Source organism: Pinus tabuliformis, chromosome 7 (genome assembly GCF_031772625.1).
Source record: "Pinus tabuliformis cultivar Carrire ecotype Pingquan chromosome 7, CPIR1, whole genome shotgun sequence".
Lineage (NCBI taxonomy): Eukaryota > Viridiplantae > Streptophyta > Pinopsida > Pinales > Pinaceae > Pinus > Pinus tabuliformis.
Window position 1 is genome coordinate 1,195,414,792 of NC_142293.1, and position 22,331 is coordinate 1,195,437,122.

Genomic DNA, 22,331 nt, shown 5'->3' on the forward strand with positions numbered 1-22,331 from the left:
AACTAGATCCACAAGATTTCAGATTCAACATAGTATTTCAGAACCAACTTATCTTTGTTCAATTCTTTTACCAATACATCCAGATCTGCCCTGCACACTTAGATATAGGGATCCGTGCACACAGCTATGAATTCTACCAGCCCTCTGCGCACACAGCTACAGAGCCTCTATCTACCCTTCAACGCTCTTCACTCCAACTTACAGACACAGAATGTTCTATAGACTCATAGCACTAAGATCCTTTCCAAACTCAAAAAAGCTACTTTCTACCCTTAGAGCCTTGCTCTATTTATACATTTCCATGGTCCATAGACCATGGGCGAGCCGACTTACTTCCTATTATTCTATATTATTTATTGGGCAGACAACCCTTTGATTCGAGCTATTACATTTCGCGCTCCGCATATTCAGAGTTTTACAATATTTTCATCCTAAATTATAGGCTCTAAGCCCTAAAACTATTACGTCAGATGTCCGCTACCCAACAAGACCCCAACACAATCAGCGTGACTCATCCCGAGTCAGTCGTCGGTGCAGCAAGACGTGCTGCCTAGGCTCAGTGGTTCACCTCCCTGTGAGTGACGTCCTTCATTCTGCTGCTCCTTCTTCATCTCCTGCAATGCTTCTTCCAACTCCTGCTTCATTGTTTCTACCAATTCTCGCAACCGATAATGCCCCTTCTGCTCTGCTCGGTTAACACAGAACACCCCCTCATAGGATTTTAGCTCTAGCTAGGGTGCCACATACGGGACCTCCTCATATCAACACAACCAATTTCCAATTTCGTATCTTCTCATTGCACTATCTGCTACAGCTTGTGTTACAATTTTTCAAGACCATTGCTATTGTCCGCGAGATCCCAATCTTCAAGATACATTAAAGACAACATTTTAACTACAATTCCACCATTTGTCTCTGTATTTACAGTGTTTCCCTTATGCTTTATGATTCACCAATCAGCCCATGGGTGAGGCTATGGTATCTGGACCAGTTTTGTTTCGTGTCCACAAATTTCCATCACATCCCCTCCCGTCGATGCTAAACTTTGCACGGTGCCCACAGCTGTCAACACCATATTCTTTAGAAAGCCCTGCATCATTGGCCATATCACAACCCTTGGGCTTACTCCTTGAGCGTAGATAATGAAGAGTTCCATAGCGGTGGGAAAACACAATAGCTTATGGTTCTCAGAAGCGCAACTCATTCTGTGGAGGCCCCCCTATGATTTATAAGTGTTTCAAAATTCAAATTCATTGGCTCCCACCTTTTCTGGTGCCCTCATGTTAAGCCTGCAGTAGATCGTTCCAGATCTAGCTCGTACCCCATCTCTTAATTGCCTGCCGCTCGTTCCCTTTTGCCATAACTCAGACATCTTGTCATCAATAGTGACAACAATGGTCACCTCTATGCTTGTCAATGCAGCAGTGCATTCCTTTCGGTGCAACCGCGATCTTTGTGACAGACCACATCTACGCACACCCTGTTGGTCACACAGCTTCCCCCCAGACTGCTTTATCGTCCTGCACTCTCTTTCAAATGGCTGTAGTGGTGAGACTATCCTTCAGTCAGTTGGTCAGGCAGTCAGCCCACCCATGTAGAGCTTCAGGCCACTGCCACTTACTCTTCCCGGGAAGGGGTCTCCATTGAGCTTGGCATGCTGGACCATGCCTCCATTTGTAGCTTCTTTGACTACATAGGGACCCAACCAATGCATTCGGAGCTTGCCAGGGAAATTCTTGAACTTACTATCATATAGTAATACTAGATCATTCTCCTTGAGAGTGCACACCTTGATATGGCGATCATGCCACGCTTTCTCGCGCTATTTCTGTACTTTCTGATGGAATCTAGCCAAAAACTGTTGCTCCTCAAGTTCCTCTAGTTGCGCGAGCCGTTCCTATAGAGCCCCGTGGTCTGACGTGCCTGTTATTGTTGTGATTTGCAAACTAGGTGTGATGTATTCCATGGGCATGACGGCTTCCTTGCCATAGACTAATTGGAAAGGGGTTTTTCCTGTCAACTTCTTACATGTGGTTCGGAAGGCCCATAGCACAGCAGGGATGCGCAAGTCCCAATCGTTTCATTTTGCATGACAGACCTTCATCAACACAATCTCCAAAATTTTCTTGAACGCTTCGATGGTCCCATTCGCTTGTGGATGGTATGGCATGCTTTGTTTATGATAAATCTGGAATTCCTCAGTGAGCGCAGTGATCATTTCATTCATAAAGTACATTCCCCAGTCACTCATCAAAATTTTGGGACATCCAAACCATGCCAACATGTTTTCGAACAAAAATTTCGTAGTTGTAGTAGTCGTGCAGTCTTTAAACGGCTGTGATTTTTCCCATCAAGTCAAATATTCTGTCGCGGTGATGATATAGCCAGTGCCCGTCTTCCCTTGAGGTTCGATAGGTCCCATGAAGTCAATTGCCCACTTCTCGAATGGTTGCAGCATCATCTATGGGTTGAGCAGCATTTCATCCCTACGCGAGGGTTTCCCAGTCCATTGACATACATCACAAACCCGACAGTACACTTTCAAGTCTTGATGTAGAGTTACCCACCATAGTCTTGCGCAAAGAATCTTCTGTGCTATATCGCGGCCCACATAATGTCCTCCAGCAACCCTCCCATGTGCTTCGGCCAGGATCTGTCCTCTCTCAAATTCAGGTACATATCTGTGTAATATTTCATTGTTACCCATTTTCTAGAGGTGTCCTGCAATAACAGTAAAGTCTGTTGCGCGTATCACCAATTCGTTCTTTTGCTGAATAGAATATCCCTGTGGCATGGTTCATGTGGCTAAAAAGTGGATTATATCCTCAAAATTTCCATCCGCGACCCATATTACATACAATTATCCATCCGGTAGTCCTTCCTCTAAGTTTGTGGGCTCTTCGTCATTCTCAATTCGAGACAGGTGGTCTGGGCCTGTGTTCAAATGTCCTAGCTTTATGATGACTTCGAAGTCATATTCTTGAAATAATAGCAGCCACCTACAAATGCAGCCCCCCAACATAGGCTTACTCACTAGGTATTTTAACACAGAGTGGTCAGTATACATCTTAAAATGTCCTCTGCCAATCTTTCTCACTCAGTAGTGGAGTAGTTCTTCTCAGCTTTTGACATTCGTTGACTTCCAAACACAATTGGATGATCAACTCCCTCCACTCCTTGAGTGAGTACCGCACCCAACGTGATACACAACGCGTCAACTTGCAAATGAAATTCGATGTCCCATTTTGGAAAGACAAAGATAGGGGATGATGCCATATTTTCCTTAAGCATTTCCAGACTTTTGTTGCATTCCTCATGCCAGCAATAAGTAGCATCCTTCTTAGGCAATTGTTCCTTTTTTTCCGTGATCTGCACATATCTTTTTATGAACTTTTGATAGCAACCAGTGTGTCCCAGTGTGGTGCGCAGTTGTTTGACACTTCACGGTGCTTGCAGATTGAGTATGATAGCAATCTTCACTGCATCCACCATCAGACCTTGCTTACAAACCACATGGCCAAGCAAGTTCTCAAAACGGATGAGGAAAGTATACTTCTTTAGGTTTAGTGCAATCTGGTGCCATTGGCAAGTATCCAACATTAACCGTAAGCTCACGGTATGTTTCTTAACTAGCTCGAATACAGTCCAATCATCAAGTTATACCTCTAAGAACTTGTGTATAATTTCTTTGAATGCAGTTGCCACAATGCAGGAGAATATCGCCGGCGCATTCTTTAGTCCAAAGGGCATCACTGTATACTGAAAACAACCCCATTCGGTGGAAAACTTTGTTTTACTCCTATCCTCTGGCGTGATCTTGATCTAGTGGTGTCCCGAGAAACCATCCATGAAGCAGTAGGCTTCCTCTCCTCCCACATTTTCCAGTACCTTGTCTATAAATGGCGTCGGAAATGGATCATTGACACATGCATCTTTGAGCTTTCTGAGATCCACACAGATGTGAATTTCAGCCTTCTGTTTCTTTTCCTGCACAACCATAGCACTTACCCAGTGGCACTCCTCGACTAGTTCAATTATTCGTGTTGCAAGCATCTTGTCCAACTCTTCGTAGATCTTTGCTTTGTATTTTGGATTCAACCAGTAAGTGCGCTGCTTAACTAGCTTTGCATCTGGATTAAGGGTTATGTTCATCATTCCTAGGTCACCGAGAATCCCTTTTAACTCCATGTCTTTTTTTGGGAATAAATATTGATATTCTCGAAGCAACTCGACTACCTTTTCCACTGTGGCATCGTCCCAATAGTCCCCTAGCGTTGCATACTTCAGCTCTTCCTATGTTATGATGTTTACTTGTTTTGTTTTCAGTGGCGTAGTGATGTCTGGATCCTCGATTGCTAGCTCACACACCTCGCAACTACCCTCTATTTCTGGAATATTAATGTTTCTAGGGTCGTCCTCATCATCTTCTACCTGCACATTGTAACATTCCAGGGCTTGGCTCAGCTGTCGCCACCAGTCTGTCTGGATGATTTCTTTTGGTTCCAATGGTATTTTGAAAATAGCAACCTTCATCACCTATAACGCATCGTCCATAGTATCCATCTATTGATATTCAAAGAGGAATGTTGATAGAAACCCTTTGCGCAAGATATCCCATTCGCCTATGCCCTGTCGGAGCTTGGTTTCAGTATACTAGTTCTTTGGAATGACATCCAGGGTATGATAAAATAAGTGTAGCCACTCTAGTTGAGGCTCTTCTCCATAGGCCTGGACTCATCTGGTCAGGTGCATGCACGGGTCATTACGTCAATTGTATTTCTCCATTATGCGTAGTTTCAACCTCCCAAATCTTTTCTGCATCATGCGCCTACAACCTCACTAATTGTCAAAGGATCATTCATGTGTGCCCCACCAATGCGCAGGTGTCATGTTCAATGCCCATTTCAATGCATCAAACTGTTGGTGCTCTGGTACCGTGCTTTCAAACTTGATCAAGAATTCATCTACTACTGTTAGCCCATCATACATCAGTAGTTCATGATCCTGAGCTCTAATGCAATACAGCGATTTAGTCACCATATTGCAGTTTAACGTGGTTACTCCATTCAACCGGTTATGCCACCACTCATCTTCTTCATCTGAATCTTTGGTGCAGGACTCTGCATGCCCCCACGATATTCTCCCTTCCACTGTCGGATTGTCCCACTCTTGATGTTGTGCAGTAATTTTGTAGATAAAATCTAATTCATCATCACTTCCTTCATCACGTACAGGTTCAGTGTAATGCGGTCCTTCAGCCAGGTCTAGCGGAATGACTACATGGAGTGACTTCTTCTCAAATATCATTTTCCGCTTCTTTAAATTGATAACTCCATTCATATCGGTGGCCCAGTATATTCCTAATAACACAGGGTAAGGGCTACTTTCATCCATGATTTCGATTACCTCAAAGTCCGTTCGGGTGCTCGCACCTTCTATATCTACCATAATTCCTTGTAGTCTTCCCATAGGCAGGATCTTCTGTTGATTCGCCATCCACAATTGAATAGGAGACCATTGCAATGTGGGCTTGCCCATGCGCTCCCAAGTCTATTTAGGTAGTACATTTGCATTTGAGCCCAAGTCCAAAATGATCTGATCCATCTCATAGCCACCAATCTATGCCATTAACCGCATTTCCTGCCTAGTCCGTGACGCATGTTTTCCCAATTTTCAGACCATGTGAGGTTCACTCGACCCTGCACACCTACTTATCAATTCTTGCAAGCCCTTAACCGCCCTATTGTCATGAAGCAATTTCATGCATGTCTCTAAAAAGGTAATCAATATCGAGGGATCCGGCCTGGGTTGATCCCTACTACCCGGGGTAGAGACCTCCATAAAGCTCTCCCTACCTTCTAGACATGTCTCCTTGCGAAGCCCTACGTCCTCCTTGCTTGGTTTCTCCTTATCCTCTCATGTGACCATGCCACTTTTAAGCACCATGTTTACGTTGGGATCTTCTTCACGTGGTTCAGACCTCATCATCTGTATGTTCTGTGTCACTGTAGGTTGTCCTACCCTTTTCTCACGAATATGTGCTATTAGTGTTGGGAAATCTATCAGTTCATGATCGAATTGCTTGTAGTAAGGGCATGATATTCTAGTTGGGTTGGTACAGTCTCGCGCGTAGTGTCCTGGTCCTCCGTAGTTGTAACAAATGAGCTACCCATAACCCCTTCCTGGCCCCATTCCTCACCGTCCTCGCCCACATCCCTGGAACCCACTGCGCACTATCGTCGTGGTTGGATCCGGACCTCGCACTTCAGTCTGCATTCTGTAAGCACGTGACTGGTCCATCAATAATTGATAACTACGAAAATCTTGTTCCTCATGGCCCACCGATATGCAAAAGTTGCAAAATAGCTGTTGGGGGGTCTGGTTAAATTTTGGCAGTAGATGACAGTTGTTCGTATTGTGCTTTCCTCCCACCTAGCAGATTGCGCAGCAGAGCGAGGGTGTTGTGCTTGGCCCTGCCTATGCCTCTGGTCGCAATGGTGTTGGTCCCCCCATTGCCACATAGTTCGCAAAGACCAGACAATGATCTTTATCATGACCCTGGCTTCTACACTTTATACACCACACCTCCTCCCAAGCTCCTGGGCAGGGTGCCTATTCTTCTTTTAACTTCTGCATTTCTAAACACAGGTTTTGTATTTTCACGTGCATTTACTGAACTCACAACCCTATATCCTGTATCGGAGTTTCGTGCAACCTCATCGCTGTCTCTAATTCTTCAGCCTGGGTTGAAATCTTTTGTTGTGACAAAGCCATCCACACATGTGGCATCAGTAACACCACAAACCACGCCTAGTGTTGTGCATCCGAGAATGTCATGTTCACCTCACGGATTGTACTTTTCAATCTCTGATCTAGATCCCATGGAGTTTCCCCAGGGATCATCGCGATCTCCTTGAACCCTATGATCCATTGTGTTTCTAATTTCGGCCGCTAAATTATTTTTTTTATTCAGTCTGGATCTCTGATGTTCCCACATTTGGGTGATCACTTGAGTACATTATATACCATGTCAGCACTCGGTCCTGCAACACTCTAACAAGGTAGCCTTTTTGATGTTATCGTCCATAACTCTGTGTGCTTCCCATACCGCCATTGCCATGAACCAAAATTGTTCTGGATCTTCGCTTCATGCTACTTTGAATACCAGTAACTGGATCGCACTTGTCATTTTTAACCTTAGTTTGTGCGTCGGTGTACTATGAACTCGTACTACTTCTCATCCAATCAATCTTCAAACTCTTTCTCTACAAGGTTCCCACATTCTAACATCAAACATTCCTTAGGTATATCCCGGTGCCGACAACGGAACCATTTGTTGGCTTATGGGGGCCTGACCCAGGTTCGAAAGAGTTATTTAGCTAAACAAATCCCGTAGCTACTAGCCCTTTCGGTAATAGCCCGCAGAGCATGGACTAAGGTCTCACTCAAGGTAGCAGGGGAGGGTGCTGGAACTAGGTTTCTGCACCATTAGGATCTCTTGATGTGGTCTAGAAGGTTTGCGCACCGTTCTGTGGCTTCGCGCCACTTTGCTCTGTGTAGATCCGGACCCAGGAAAATCCTTAATACTTATTATTAATGAGCTATTATAGATCAGATTTGGTCTTTAAGAAAACATTTAATAAATATAACCAATTCACGCACCTAGGAAAGGTATAAATTTGCATAAAATCATAGCATAAGCATAAGCGCATAGATCAAACAGATATATCAACCATAAATTAACCAAATCCACAAGATTTCAAATTAAACACAGTATTTCACAACCAACTTATCTTTATTCAATTCTTTTACCAATACATCTAGACTCGCCCTGCGCACTCAGCTGCAGGGGTCTGTGCACACAGCTGCGGAGTCTACTAGGTCTCTACACACACAGCTACAGAGCCTCTATCTACCTTCCAACACCCTTGACTCCAACTTATAGACGCAAAATGTCCTATAGACTCATAGCACTAAGATCCATTCCAAACTCCAAAAATCTACTTTCTACCCTTAGAAGCTCACTCTATTTATACATTCCCATGGTCCGTGGACCTTGGGCAAGCCAACTTACTTCCTATTATTCTATATTATTTCTTCGGTGGACAACCCTTTGACTTGACCTATTACATTTCGCGCTCCACATATTTTGGAGTTTTACAATATTTTCATCCTATCTTATAAGCTCTAAGACCTGAAACTGTCACGCGGGACCTCTGCTACCCAACACATCTAGTGCAAAGAATTTGAATGTGACAATAAACACCAACCATGTCTACGAGAACTTTAGATTTCCCTTAACTGGGATGGTTTTTATTTTTTTTCTAGAAAGAAAACATCTGGATTACCATAGATAGTTGGCGCAAGAACCGGTGAGAAATATCGAAAAAGTTGGGAAAATGTTTGTAGATTGAGAGGCGTGGAAAAAATAAAACGATATACATTTCATAGCACGCGACATCTATATTGAAACATATGTCGTTTTCTAGTGGTTCCAAGCGAAACAAAGCACATTCATGCCGGGACTGGAGGGTGATCAACAATATACATGTAGTTAGTAACATACGAGGGCATTTTCCTGAAACAACCCATGCCGCAAGTTACAGGACACAGATGCAAGGGATTTTTGAATTCGTGAAGAATAATATTGAGACAATAATGGTAGTTACGAGGGAATTTTTTGGAAACAACCCATGCCGAAAGTTACAAGACACAAGTGGAAGGGCTTTATGAATTACTCTAGAAGAAAAACGATAGAAAAGTGGTAGAAGTAGCATAATTTTGGTATGAAAGAGATTTGACAATGTGTTACAAGGTGAATGAATTTCTAAAGTGAACAGATATATAATATGAGCATATGCCCAATGGCTATCCTACATGTTGTATCTCAAGTTCAAAAGGAAAGCCGCTTAAGCGTCTGGATGGATATTATGGAATTTCCTTGCTAGTTGAATGAACTCACCACTTGCTAGCTAAATGTTTTGGAATATCTCTATTCTGTAAAAAAAAAGGTCCCCTCTGCACCATATATTGGTGTTGGAAGTTGGGACAATCACCTTAAACTCCACCCAACGCAGCAAAGCTAACACAGGGAGAATTAAATGGGGAAATTGGATGGAGGGCATGCCAATCCAATCCAATAGTTAATGCAACTCATATTTCGACTTATTTCAGGACCGAGGCTAAGATTTTTTATTAACGTGGAAAGAAAATGAGGAGATAGAAACAATCGAAACATTGATTGTTTATTTTTTCTATTCCTACCGCGGTATCAAGTTAGAAACCAACCAGGGCACTAATATTGTTACTATTTCATTCACAGCTCATTGGTTGAAAAATTGATGCATTTGATCTCCTTTGGTGGTTCAATAATAGGTATGTCTTCTTCCAAGCTGAGTAATTTCATGATGCATGTTAAGATGATTCATAGAACAGTGGTTGATTGAGATTTGACAGGTTGTTTAATTGTATTTCTATATTTCATTTCATTTATTGGTTCGATAGCTATTCCATGGGCATATGAATACAATGGCAGCTATTCCATGGGCATAGGTATACAATGGCAGTTATTCCATGGGAATAGGTATACAATGGCTAAGGCTATTCAATGTGGGAACAATTGGTAGGAGGAATATTGGATGAAAATACAATAAATGAATGGATGAGCCAAATGAATGAGATAATCTATTATTCTACATGGCAGATACCAAGTACGAGCTATGAATATGTGGACCTGTGGTGGGATACAACACTAGGTTTTTGTTGTGATCAACAGGCTAAACAGGTAACATGGCAAGCATCCCCTTGTTCTGAATTCCATTCTCTAGCCCAAACATAGGTTCGAGATATAACCCTGCAATGAATGTCATTATTTAGCACCAAGTTCCAGATATAACCCTGCACTTCACCTATCAAACACCACACTAGTAACACCTACAATTCAACATACACAAAAACTATTCACCAGTAGAGCTTTGTTCACTGTAGTTAACACCACCTATTGATGATGTTTAAATCGCACTTAACACCACCCACTAATCAATTTATGCTTTCTACTTGCTCTGGTTGAATCAACCCAAGTGACATGGTACAATATTTCATGCCAATTTCTAGGAGCCATTATTGGGTCTCTATCTTGGCGCTTTAATGCATATTCCCCTGTTCATCTTGATTACCTATTGAGCTCTTTACCAACCTTCGGTCATTAAATGATACAAAGCATGATGCATAGCACATGTAGACAGGTTGGATAGTATAGGTGGCATAACACATGTGACAGTTTTTAATTCATTGAAGGAGGAAGAAATTAGAGTGTTGTGATTGGCTGGGGAAAATAGTGTTTTCTCACCCCAAGGCCACAGAGAGAATGCCTTTTGGTGTAATTAGAGTGTATTTAATGGTTAAGTGTATATTATTACTCATAACACATCATTCAAGTAAAAATGTAAATATCACTCTTAACACATCATCCAAATAAAGAAAAGACTCAGTCTTTATTATTTCACTTTAGTTATGAAGTCCTTATTTTCATTGAATATGTCATTATATTTAAGAGAGTTTCTTTATTTTCCTACATTAAAAGTTTTTTATTTACCATTTTCTCTTTTCATCTTAGCGTTGGTAATTTAGGGTATAAAAAGAAGACTTCATTATTGCTAATGGATTATCCCCATCACAAGGGAGGGGGAAATATACTCATGGTTAATCTGGGAATGTTTCTTGAGTACCGTCCCCAAAAATATGTAATGGATGGAACAAAAGTCACTATTGACACAATTTTCTTTTAGCCAGGTATTATGAGTACAGTTGAAAAAATATTTCTTTAGTACCTTTCTTCTAAGGATGTGAGGGATAGAAAGAAATTCAATATTGAAAAAGTAAGAAAAGTGTAATTGGTCACTTTTCTATTTTATTAATAGTAATTCTAAAGGAAATGGATTTCAAATTGGAATTATCAATTTACATTTGTTGGAATATGTTAAAGCATAACTAATGGAGGGAGGAGAAAACCATAATAACTACAATTATGATAAACCCAAATTAGCTAACTCATAAAAACCATCGAATAGAGTTGTGGTTCACATACTAAAATTGCTTCAATTGGTTTAAAACAAAGGTATAAGTAGACAAAAAGTCTTATGGAGAGATCCTCTGGAATGGTCCTAGTATGCTAATAATAGCCACCCTAGATAATTTTAGCTCGTAAATGCATACTAAATTATTTCCTAAATTCAGGGTCAGTTCATCTACATGAAAATTGTGAGTAATTATATATATAACCCTCCCACTTAATTACAATCATTATTTCATGATGGTCTAAATTTTAGCTAGGCTTACAATATCTAGATTTTGTTAACAAAACTCAAAGACATCTCTGTAGATGGCTATGTAAATGTGTCATCAAAATTGTCTTTTGATTTACAATATTACAAGTAGATTTATCTATTATTTATAAGGTTTATAATGGAGTGATATCCCATATCAATATGATTTATTTTCTAATAGAAAACATGGTTCTTTCGTAGAGCTACTAGTAAGTTGTTGTTGCAATATAGTGTAGTGTTCCCTCTTAGTCTTGTTGTAGATAACCTAACACTCTAAATAACAAAACTACATGACAAATTCTTGTTGTTTGTACTGCATACATTTCTTTAATGATTAAAATTGTGACATTAGGTTGCCTCTTGACTGCCCATGAAATCAGTGTAGCTAATATGGAAAACATATCCTAATTTTTTTTTCCTCAGCGTCCATGCTACCTACAATATCAATGTCAATGTGTCCAATCAAAATATAAAAAATAATTTTTGAGTACAATATACCATATCCTATTTCTTTATCAATATATCTCAAAATTATTCTTACAACATGCCAATGTAAATCTTTTCAAAACTCCCTTAATCCAAAAAACAAAATGATATTGTGCATAGTGATTTTCATAAAGGCAGTTAAATACATGACTCTACTAACGAATCTCTTGAATAGAGTTGGATCTATGTTTCATCCTATATCTTCTATGTTGGGAATTGTTCCTATGGTAGTTTCTCCAATTGGTCTTTGTTTGAAATTCATTGTCCAGAACATTTTTAGAACATCCATGGCATAATTTTTCTTGAAACACAATATTATATGATTGAATGAATTCAAGGCCAAGAAACATTCTCATTAAAATTGTTAACTAATATATCTCATATGGATATCATGTCATCAACATACAGACAAACAATTATAATTTAACCTTGCTCATTCACCTTTGTATACATCGTCACCTCATTGTTTCTCTTGCTAAATATATATGAATTGATTATATTATACCTACTTTTTGGATCTTGATTAGCAACATAGAGATATTTTTTCAACTAGTACACCTTATATTCATGTCCTTTTATCACATACCCCAATATTTTCTCTAGATCAACTTCTTCTTCTAAGATACCACTTAATAATGCCAACGTTATATCCAACTAATAAGATTTCCACATGTTATGAGATGTTTTGTCGAAGATATCCTAATGTATCTAACCTTATAAATCATGCAACAGTTTCACCATAATACACTATAGGGTATTTTGAAAAACCTTTTCTTACTAGTATAACCCTGTACTTTTTAGCTTCCCCTTTGTCACTAATATTTTTCCTATAAACCCATTTAAAACCATGTAATATTTACCGTCTTGTAATTTTAATAGATTCCATGTATCATTCTTCTCTATGAAATCCATCTCTGGATCTATTGTTTTGAGTTAATTTTCTTCTTCAATTTTCCTTTTCAAAACAAGTAGGTTGAAAAACAAGCAATACAAAATTTGAACTCACATCTAAATATTCATAAGTTTCTCTCAAACTTATGATCCTTCTACATCATAAGGAATAAATTATAGGATCAAATTCAGTACTTCATTGAATAGTAGTAGAATGATTAGATGGAGTAGATGACTCACCTTGAATATAAATAATAATAGTTCTTGTTGGAGTACGTTTGATTGATGACTACGTTTGAAAACCTTATTGTTGTTCTCTTTTAATATTTCCCTTTTATTCATATTCTAATTAAGGTATTATTTCTCAAACAATTACATATTTCTTAATGCTTCCATTCCATTAGTATACTTCAACTTTCCAAATAATTATCAACTTCTTTGTCACTAAGTTATATAATAGGTACATCTTGGAGTAATGATTGTAACAAATAAAACTGCAGTTTTGACTTAGTTGTCTAGCTCCCTTCTCAAACATTTAAGCACATAAGCATATGCCAGACAACCAAATATTCTTAGATACATTACACTACAACTCATACCCATCCATACATCATGCAGAACTTTTTCCTTCAAGTTTTTAATGGGATATGTATTCAAAACATAAATTGAAAAAGTTATTGCTTCTTCTGAGAAATCATTTGAAAAATATTTTTATTTGAACATGCTTCTACCTATATTGTTAATGGTTATGCTATTCCTTTAATCTACGCCATTTTTATATGGTGATCACCTTGTTTTGAATTGTCTATTAATCTGATGCTTCATATAAAAGATGAAAATATTTTGAAACATACTCAATGTAACACCCTCCTCCCACATTTACCCAAGCTAACCAGTCCAATAGGGTAAAAATGTGTCTAAGAGTTACTATGATATGATTCAACTCCTCAAGTACAATTAAGGAAAGGGAATCAACAAACCAAAACCCAACTCACTTTCCTTGGGACCCACATAACCTTTAGGAGCCAACAAACCCCTCCAGGTGTCCAAGCCATGAGAGAAATTGTTTCTTGATTGAACTAGACCCCTAGTTGCTCCTATGACAAGCTTTCCATGGGACTCAGACCCTCTAGTCACTCCCACAACAAGGAATCCATGTGACTATGGACTTTTTCATGCCTTCTTGTGCCAGTGACTTTTTGTATTGTTCAACAATCTCTATTTTAATATATTATAAATTTCCTACAAAATTTATTATATTAAAATAGGGACCCTTTATTTTTAGAAAATTAACAAAAAATTGTTAAGAAAGAGCTATAACCAAACTTTAATACTTAGGATTTTTAATTAAAACCCACGTATTAAACCTTGTTTATCCAAAAGAAACCAAATTTTAATAGCCCCCGAGACCAAGACTATACTTAGGCTTTATAAAACCTCAAGTATTAGAAAATATGGGTTATTCAATTAAAAATAATAATAATAATCTCATCTTTAATTCCCAAAGGTTTTATTCTTCATAAAATTTGACTCATCCCGCTTTCTGCATCACAAAGTTTCCAAAGGCTCAAGACCCCTCCGCCACTATCCATTGTGATTGTGATGAGACTAGACCTGACGACAAGATTAATACAATTCTATGATTCCCCCACATCTGTGGCTATCATAATAAACCATAGAGCTTAAGTATCATACCTTAAATAGTTGGGAGATGCGATAAAGCCTAGACCTAACGGGATTATATATGCCAATTCATAAAATCCCACATCCACGGGCTATCGTAAAAGTTTCAATGATTAAGTCCAAAGAGGTTTTGCCTCATGCCTATTGTGATTTGTGATAAATCCAGGACCCGACGTGATTATAAAATCCATTCCTGAAAAATCTCGTGTCAGGAGCTATCGCAGTTACCAAAGTGTCCTGTCTCGTGTTGATTGTTATTGTGGAAAACCCTCAGAGCAGAAGGTGTTATTCACTCCAATACATAAAATCCCGCATCCGTAGGCTATCGCAAAAGTTTGAAAGCTTATGTCTAAAGGGTCGTAACTCATGCCGATTCTGATTTATGATAAGCCTTAGACCTGATAAAGATTATAAGTCAATTCATAAAAATATATTGTCTCTGGCTGTCACAGTTCTTTTACCCATGCCACTTATTCCAAAGACTCCTGCCAAATGAGATTGTGATATGCGAACAGGACCAAGCCATCTCCCACATCATCGCTATCGTCATTCATGACATCATTCTCCACACAGATGCAAGGTCATAGTGACATCACCGTGATGTCATTCCTTACGTCATTACGCAGATCGCAAATCGCAAATCTTTCAATACTGTTGGTGTTGTACCGCTCTGTTATTACGATATGTGATATAGTTAGACCCGATGGGATTATACAATGCAATCCATCAATTCTCGTGTCTGCGAAATCACAAAAGTCACAAACCTTAAGCCATTCCTCATCTACCCATTTCGATTGAGATTTGGCCTTATTCAGATTTTTGTCTATTTCAATAGGGATTCTCCTTTCTTGAAAGATGATGATAATTCAACACCCAGTCTGAAAGCGACTCTGATTTTAGGATAATATTGCAATAGTCCGACTTGCATTACCATAGACCTCACCCTACATTACTCTCGATGATGGTTGTGTTTAAAATTTATTACACCTCTATGTTTTTCATGATTTCCTGCAAAAGTGATTTGTTTCAAATAAAACACGCTTATCAATCTCATTTATTTCTAGCTTATCAATTCCTCTTTTCCTTGTTCAGGTTCATCACAGGCGGAGACAATTATGTTGATAAGTGGATGTCCAGTTCAAACAGATAAACAAACATCCAGAGAATCCGATGGAACAAACAAAGCTGATGAATATAGAAAATCACTTTTAGAACATTCCTACCAATTTTTTATTTTTCGTTAAGTGTATTGAAGGGATTTTTTAAAATCCCGTCAACACTCTCCACAATAGATTCAACTATTTTCTGCTATTTAAGCTTACTTATTGTATGAAATAAAGTTCCTAAATTTTATGAAAAAAGGCTTACGAAATATTTTACTATTATACTTTCATCCTTTTCTCAATAGAAAGACTGGGACATTGTTTATGAATTTTCATAAAAAAATTTGAGAAGTTGCATTACTGTACTCCTCGAATCATGTTCGTGGGCAGGAATAAACTGCTGCTATTTCTTTTATGAGCTGAGAAAATTACATTTGGTATTTCTATTGTTGTACCTCTATTTATTCTTGAATAAATAGTGAATTTATATTTTTTAGATTTCTTATTACATGTTATTTAAAGAACAATGTTACATGTATTCATTTCTAATCATGCTGCCATTGATATTTTAAAATACATGTTAAGAAAGTTGTTTTGATATTCTAAATGTGATATGAGTTATACACATTATTTTTATTAACTATTTAATCAACGTAATCAATTGGAAATATTCTCATTTCCATTGGTGTTTGATCAATATATATTATCATTTACTAGGGAAAATGATTGTAGATCACATCTAGAGAAATGTTAAATAATCCCGAGTTATAGATTAGATTAATGCATATGTTTTTCATTTGATTCATTGCTACAAATCCATCTATTTCACTCCAGTATAAGAATTACACAGTCACCTAATCACGTTTCATTGGGTAACTGGTCCCATTATCCCCAGTCGGAGCCACTACCTAAATGGAAAAGGAGTTATCTTAAAGACCGGACCGGGTGGTCTTCTTCCTATTGTTGAAGCAACGATTTTCGAGGCCTCAATACTTTTTGGTTCTAGAAGGAGGGAATGTAGACTCTGCATGGAAACTAAGTCCAATCTAAAAACAAAAGGTCATTCTAAGAGTCATTCTACCTCAAAATATCCTACAACTTCCAAATCTCCTCCAAAATCTCCTACTTTTAGATCAAGAGTTGTACAATCACTTAACAAGTCTCGTAGAATAATTCATGAGGTAATCCCTACAGATTATACTCCATAAATTGGAAGACATCGCCATTTCAGAAAAAAAGCCTGAATCATCAGAACTTTATGAACTATAACTTATATTTTTCAAGGAATTGGTGTTTTAACTTGGTCTTGAAGTGAAAACCTTGGCATCTCACCATTTGAATTTCCACTTCAATCCCGTTGAACTAAAACTGCTACATCTGATTCCCAAACATCTAATAGTGACATTACCTCATTCTCTCATTCACCAACATCTCCATTTCTTCCTTTTTCATTTCCTTTCTCTCTACCAATCACTTCATCTGTTTCCATTTCCTCTACACAAACAACCAGTTCTGCCTCAAGCATTACTATTACAACTACAATTTCTTCTTTCATCACATCCACCTCCCCAATTGTTACAATGGTAGCTAGACCATGGTCCAATCTGAGAGCTGTTCAAATGCCAACACCACTTCATCCTCTACCAAAACATCCTGAACGATGGCTTCCCAAATTCAATCTTGATGATGGGTTACATGATGAAGAGAACCTTCATAATTATATGTTAGCCATCGGTCTTAATAAGGTAGATGAAGAAGATGTTATTGTTAGATTATTCCCATCACTCTTACATGATCAGTAGGGTCTTGGTACTTTTCATTACCAACCAATTCTGGTGATGAACATTCGACAACATATCTTATCAATGACCTTTCCAATTTAAAAACAAATTCAGGGGAAAATATAACAGATTTCAATTCCAGATCTAACAAATTGTTAAATAAAATCCCAACTACTTCTACACTGGTGTCGATGTACAAATTGAATGTTATATTTCATCCCTTCCTTCTAACATAGAAATTTTTGTATATTGAGCTAATCAAAATACCTTGGTAGAAAACATGAAAGAAGTTGTGTCGGTAAAAAGGGGATAAATTCACTAGAAAATAAAAGAGATTAGGAAGACATAAAATTAAAAAGAGTCACATAAAGGATGAAGCTAAAAAAAAAACACCTAAAGATCCCTTTGATATTGAAGGCTTACAACAAGTCCTTAAAACTTTATCTAACGAGATGGTAGAGATAAAAAAACAAGTAGTTGAATCTTCTTCCAAAAGACGTTTTATACCATTCAGAAGAAATCAACCACCTAATCCACAACCTCCAAACACGATCTCTAATGCAGAAATTGATGATGAAGATTAGGAGGAAGAAAAATTTTCTGTTGACGAATCTGAAGATGAACAAATAGTTGAGTTAAATGGAATTTGGGATTTTATTCTTCCTATTTCTGTTAGTGAAAATGATTATCAAGCATTTCCTATTAGCATAAGATGTAAAGGTCCTGTTAATCCTATATAACCAATTCAAAAAAAAAACCTTGAACTTACACTACTAAAGATAAAGTTGTTGTTAAAAAATTCACTTCCACTTCCCCCCAAGTAATTCCTTCTTTATCCAATTCTCCACCTTCACCCAGAACCTTAGTAGTTTTAGATACTATTGAGTACAATATAGTTGTGGATATGAAGAAAATAAAATAAAACATTTACTTCGCAAACTCACTAAACTCAAACAACAGTAGAAATGTCTACTGAAAGAATTGAATGCAGTACCTACTTCTCCTCTTCCTGCTACTGTGGTATCCAAAGCTTCTAACAGAATGGGTAAACCTCCTGGTCATTCATTATCAGATTCCTATGAAGATATTCTGATAATTAAATAGGAACGCAACAAATTATAGAGATAACCATAAATACAGAGATGAGATAACCATAAATACTGAGATACAACGGAAATAATACTTCATTTCATTATTGTAAAATATTGAACTATGCTTACAAACAGAAATAGAAATAAATCAGCTAGGGCGATGGTAGCTTATCTCTGAGAAGAGATGTGGTGGCTACATGCCTCTGAACTGTTCTGAACTGAGTTACAATGAGGTTCAAAGGCCTATTTATTGTTGAGAAACAATGGAAAACCCTTCACATTCCAAAACCTAACCCTAGAAGATGAAATGCCAAATTGTGGGCCCCGTTTGGGTAAATTGGTACATCAATTTCCCGGGGTCGTAACTTTGGCATACGATCTCCGTTTGACGCGCACGATATCTCGTTAGAAAGATCTATCCGAGTACTACCACTTTGGGAGGCAACATGACCCATGTTGCCCCAGATTCCCAAAAAAACGTCGTTTAGGGCCTCAAAACGGCTCCGGAAGTTCAGGACCCGAAAAACTGCTAAAAATAGTAAACTGTGCTACAATTTAGGAAACTGAAAGAGCTGAAAGAGACAGTTGTGGGGGTCCAAATGGGATAGGTGGGTGGCCACCAACATCCACCTGGATCATTCCTCCCCCCTTAGGAAGCAATGGTCCCCATTGCATTGAGTTCCTCCTTGAGATGAGGAAGCTTCTGCTAAGCTGGGTCTCTGGTGAGCTGTTCTGCACTCTCTGATGTGACCAGAAATGGTGGGAAGCATGGTCGACGACGGTCCACATTGAACACTCGGTGCAAGCCAAGGAATGGAGGAATGCTGTGCTTCAAAGCATTGTTGTCCGTAGCCTTGGTACTGCTGTAAGGACCATGTCAGAGTTTCCTGAGTTTCTGATGGGTTCTGGTAAGGCGTTCTCTCTGCAGATGTAACCAAACTTTGTCGCCCACCTGAAACTTGTGTGGTACCCCTGTGGGTGAGGAGAAGTTGTTCCTGTGTTCTGTCATGACCGTATCCCTTTGCTGCTGCTGTTGCGTGGAGGAACCCTTTGCGGTGGTCATGGATGTAGCAACGATCTTCCCCTTACTTTGGGAGTGAACCAGACAGATGAATTTCCTGGTCTGTGATATGAGCTTGCTGCCTTTCTTGGTAGTAATCAAAGATGTGGCGGTAGGTGGGGCTACCTCCGGTATCCTGTATAATGAATTATTCAAAGAAATAATGACAGCACGAGGCCTGGACTCATACACAGCATGTCGCCTCCACCAGTATGGCTGGCCTAATAATACATCACAAACATCCAGAGGTGTAACATCACATAATACCTCGTCGGTGAAGGGCTTGATGTTGTAGGGAAGGCGGCACTGCTGGCGAACTTTGAGATCTCGTCCTTCATGAAGCCACCCGATATTGTATGGCTGCGGGTGTGGTGTAGTTGGTAGGCCCAACCGCTTCACGACCTCTGCTGAAACCAGGTTCTTTTGGCTACCACTGTCGATAATGAGTCACAGCGGTGAACCCTCCACCCACATCTGTGAGTGGAAAAGACGCTCCCCTTCCTCTGGATCTTTGGGCTCATTTTTCTTGATCTTGGCGGTGGCAACAATGGCACTGGGATCCGCATCAATGATCTGCTTCCCTTTGCCATTCCCCTTGTCAGATTCTGGCTCAGGGTCGGAACATGCACCTGATTCGGAAGCCTTCAATTCGGCCACCAGCGACTGCTTGGTTCGGCACTCACTTGTGTTATGAGTGGGACTCTTGTGGAACTCACACCACTTCCCTGTGTCCTTCTTTGGCTTCGTGGTGTTGTTATTTTCTTGCGGCTTCGAGGGGTTGTCTTGGGTCACCCCGCCTTGGCTTTGTCCTTTGGGCTTTGGATTTGCAGATCCAAAGTCTCGCTTCTTCTGTTTGAACTTTTGCTCGATTTTGACAGCGTATCGGTATGCTGTGCCGAGTGAGGGGATGTTCAAGAACCCCATCTCTTCCTGGATGTATTTGTGTAGGCAGCCGCGGTATTTGAGTACCAGATGCAGCTCAGAATCTTTGATACCCAACTGTGTGCGAAGGGTATGAAAAATGTTTGTGAACTTCGGCACATCTTGGTCTCGTCCCTGCCGCAGTGTGGTCCATTTGATGTATTTGTCCTCATAGGTTCCGATAGGGTAGTACTGCTCCTTGATGGCATCCTGGAAGTCATTCCAAGTGGTTGCGGCTGAAAATAGTGAGCCTGTACTTTCATCCTTCTGCTCACAGTAGGTTTCCCACCAGTCCTTGACGTGGGGGGCTGCTTTGAGAAGAGCGAAAATAATCTTTTCCCGACTTGAAAATTCGTGAACAGAAAAATACCCATCTAGCAGATTTAACCATTTATCTACGGCATCTGCATCTATTTGACCCTCGAATATGGGGATTTCAAAATTAACTTGTACCTTAAACGATGTGGCATTTCCAGAGTCGCTGTTGGAAGCCGATGCGTCACCTCTGGGTAGCCGCTAAAGGATCTGCTCAAAGCTATCCATCATCGCGTTCCTTTGCCGCTCGAGCGCTTCTTCGAGCAATATTTTGATAGGATCTCCTGCCCCCTCCTCTTTCATCTCATCCGCCATGGGAGGCCATCGGGATTTGTGAGGCTGGTCTTGCAAAGGTTCGACCAGTTCAAGCCCTAACTCCTTATATCCTGACCTCGTTGGGGACATGCAAAGAAAAACAGAGAAAATGCAGACCGCTCTGATACCATTGATCTGGATTTAAATAGGAATGTAACAAATTACAGAGATAACCATAAATACAGAGATGTGATAACCATAAATACTGAGATGCAGTGGAAATAATACTTCATTTCATTACTGTAAAATATTGAACTGTGCTTACAAACAGAAATAGAAATAAATCAGCTAGGGCGATGGTAGCTTATCTCTGAGAAGAGATGTGGTGGCTACATGCCTCTGAACTGTTCTGAACTGAGTTACAATGAGGTTTGAAGGCCTATTTATTGTCGAGAAACAATGGAAAACCCTTCACATTCCAAAACCTATCCCTAGAAGATGAAATGCCAAATTGTTGGCCCCGTTTGGGTAAATTGGTACATCAATTTCCCGGGGTCGTAACTTTGGCATACGATCTCCGTTTGACGCGCACGATATCTCGTTAGAAAGATCTATCCGAGTACTACCACTTTGGGAGGCAACATGGGTCCATGGACCCATGTTGGCCCAGATTCCCAAAAAAACATCGTTTAGGGCCTGAAAACGGCTCTGGAAGTTCAGGACCCGAAAAACTGCTAAAAATAGTAAACCGTGCTACAATTTAGGAAACCGAAAGAGCTAAAAGAGACAGTTGTGGGGGTCCAAATGGGATAGGTGGGTGGCCACCAACATCCACCTGGATCACCTAACTCACATACACATCCTTTTCTTTTGAATTTTGAAATATTTCATAAAAATGAACCCCAAAAAACTACAGTTCACATTATGCAATTCGATACGACAAAAGAAAAATTCATAGCAGAAATGAATTCAATTATTATTACATTATCTTTGAATCCTAAATTTTTCCAAATAATTGATTTAATTTTTGTTGATATCCCTTATTTCTACGGTTTAATTCTTAGTAGAGATTGGTTAGAAAAACTACACAGTTATTTTTTCACTGATTAGTCTCACTTATAGTCCCATTTAGTGGAAATCTGAATCAAATAAGAATCAATTAAGAAAACACATGAAACATTCAGTAACAGATTTCAAAGGTAAAAATAGGGCAGTGACATTTAATAACAACATTCTTGGAAACTACTCTCCTCAATCATTTTTTGACAATTTAAATGCACAAACGTCTCCATTTCTAAGTAATTTTGTAACTTTTCAAATTGAAAATTTTTCATAGACATAATTTTCCAGATTTCTAAATATGTTAGAAAAATCATTAGTTAATTCTTTATTATGTACATTATATTTTGATGGGTCGAAAT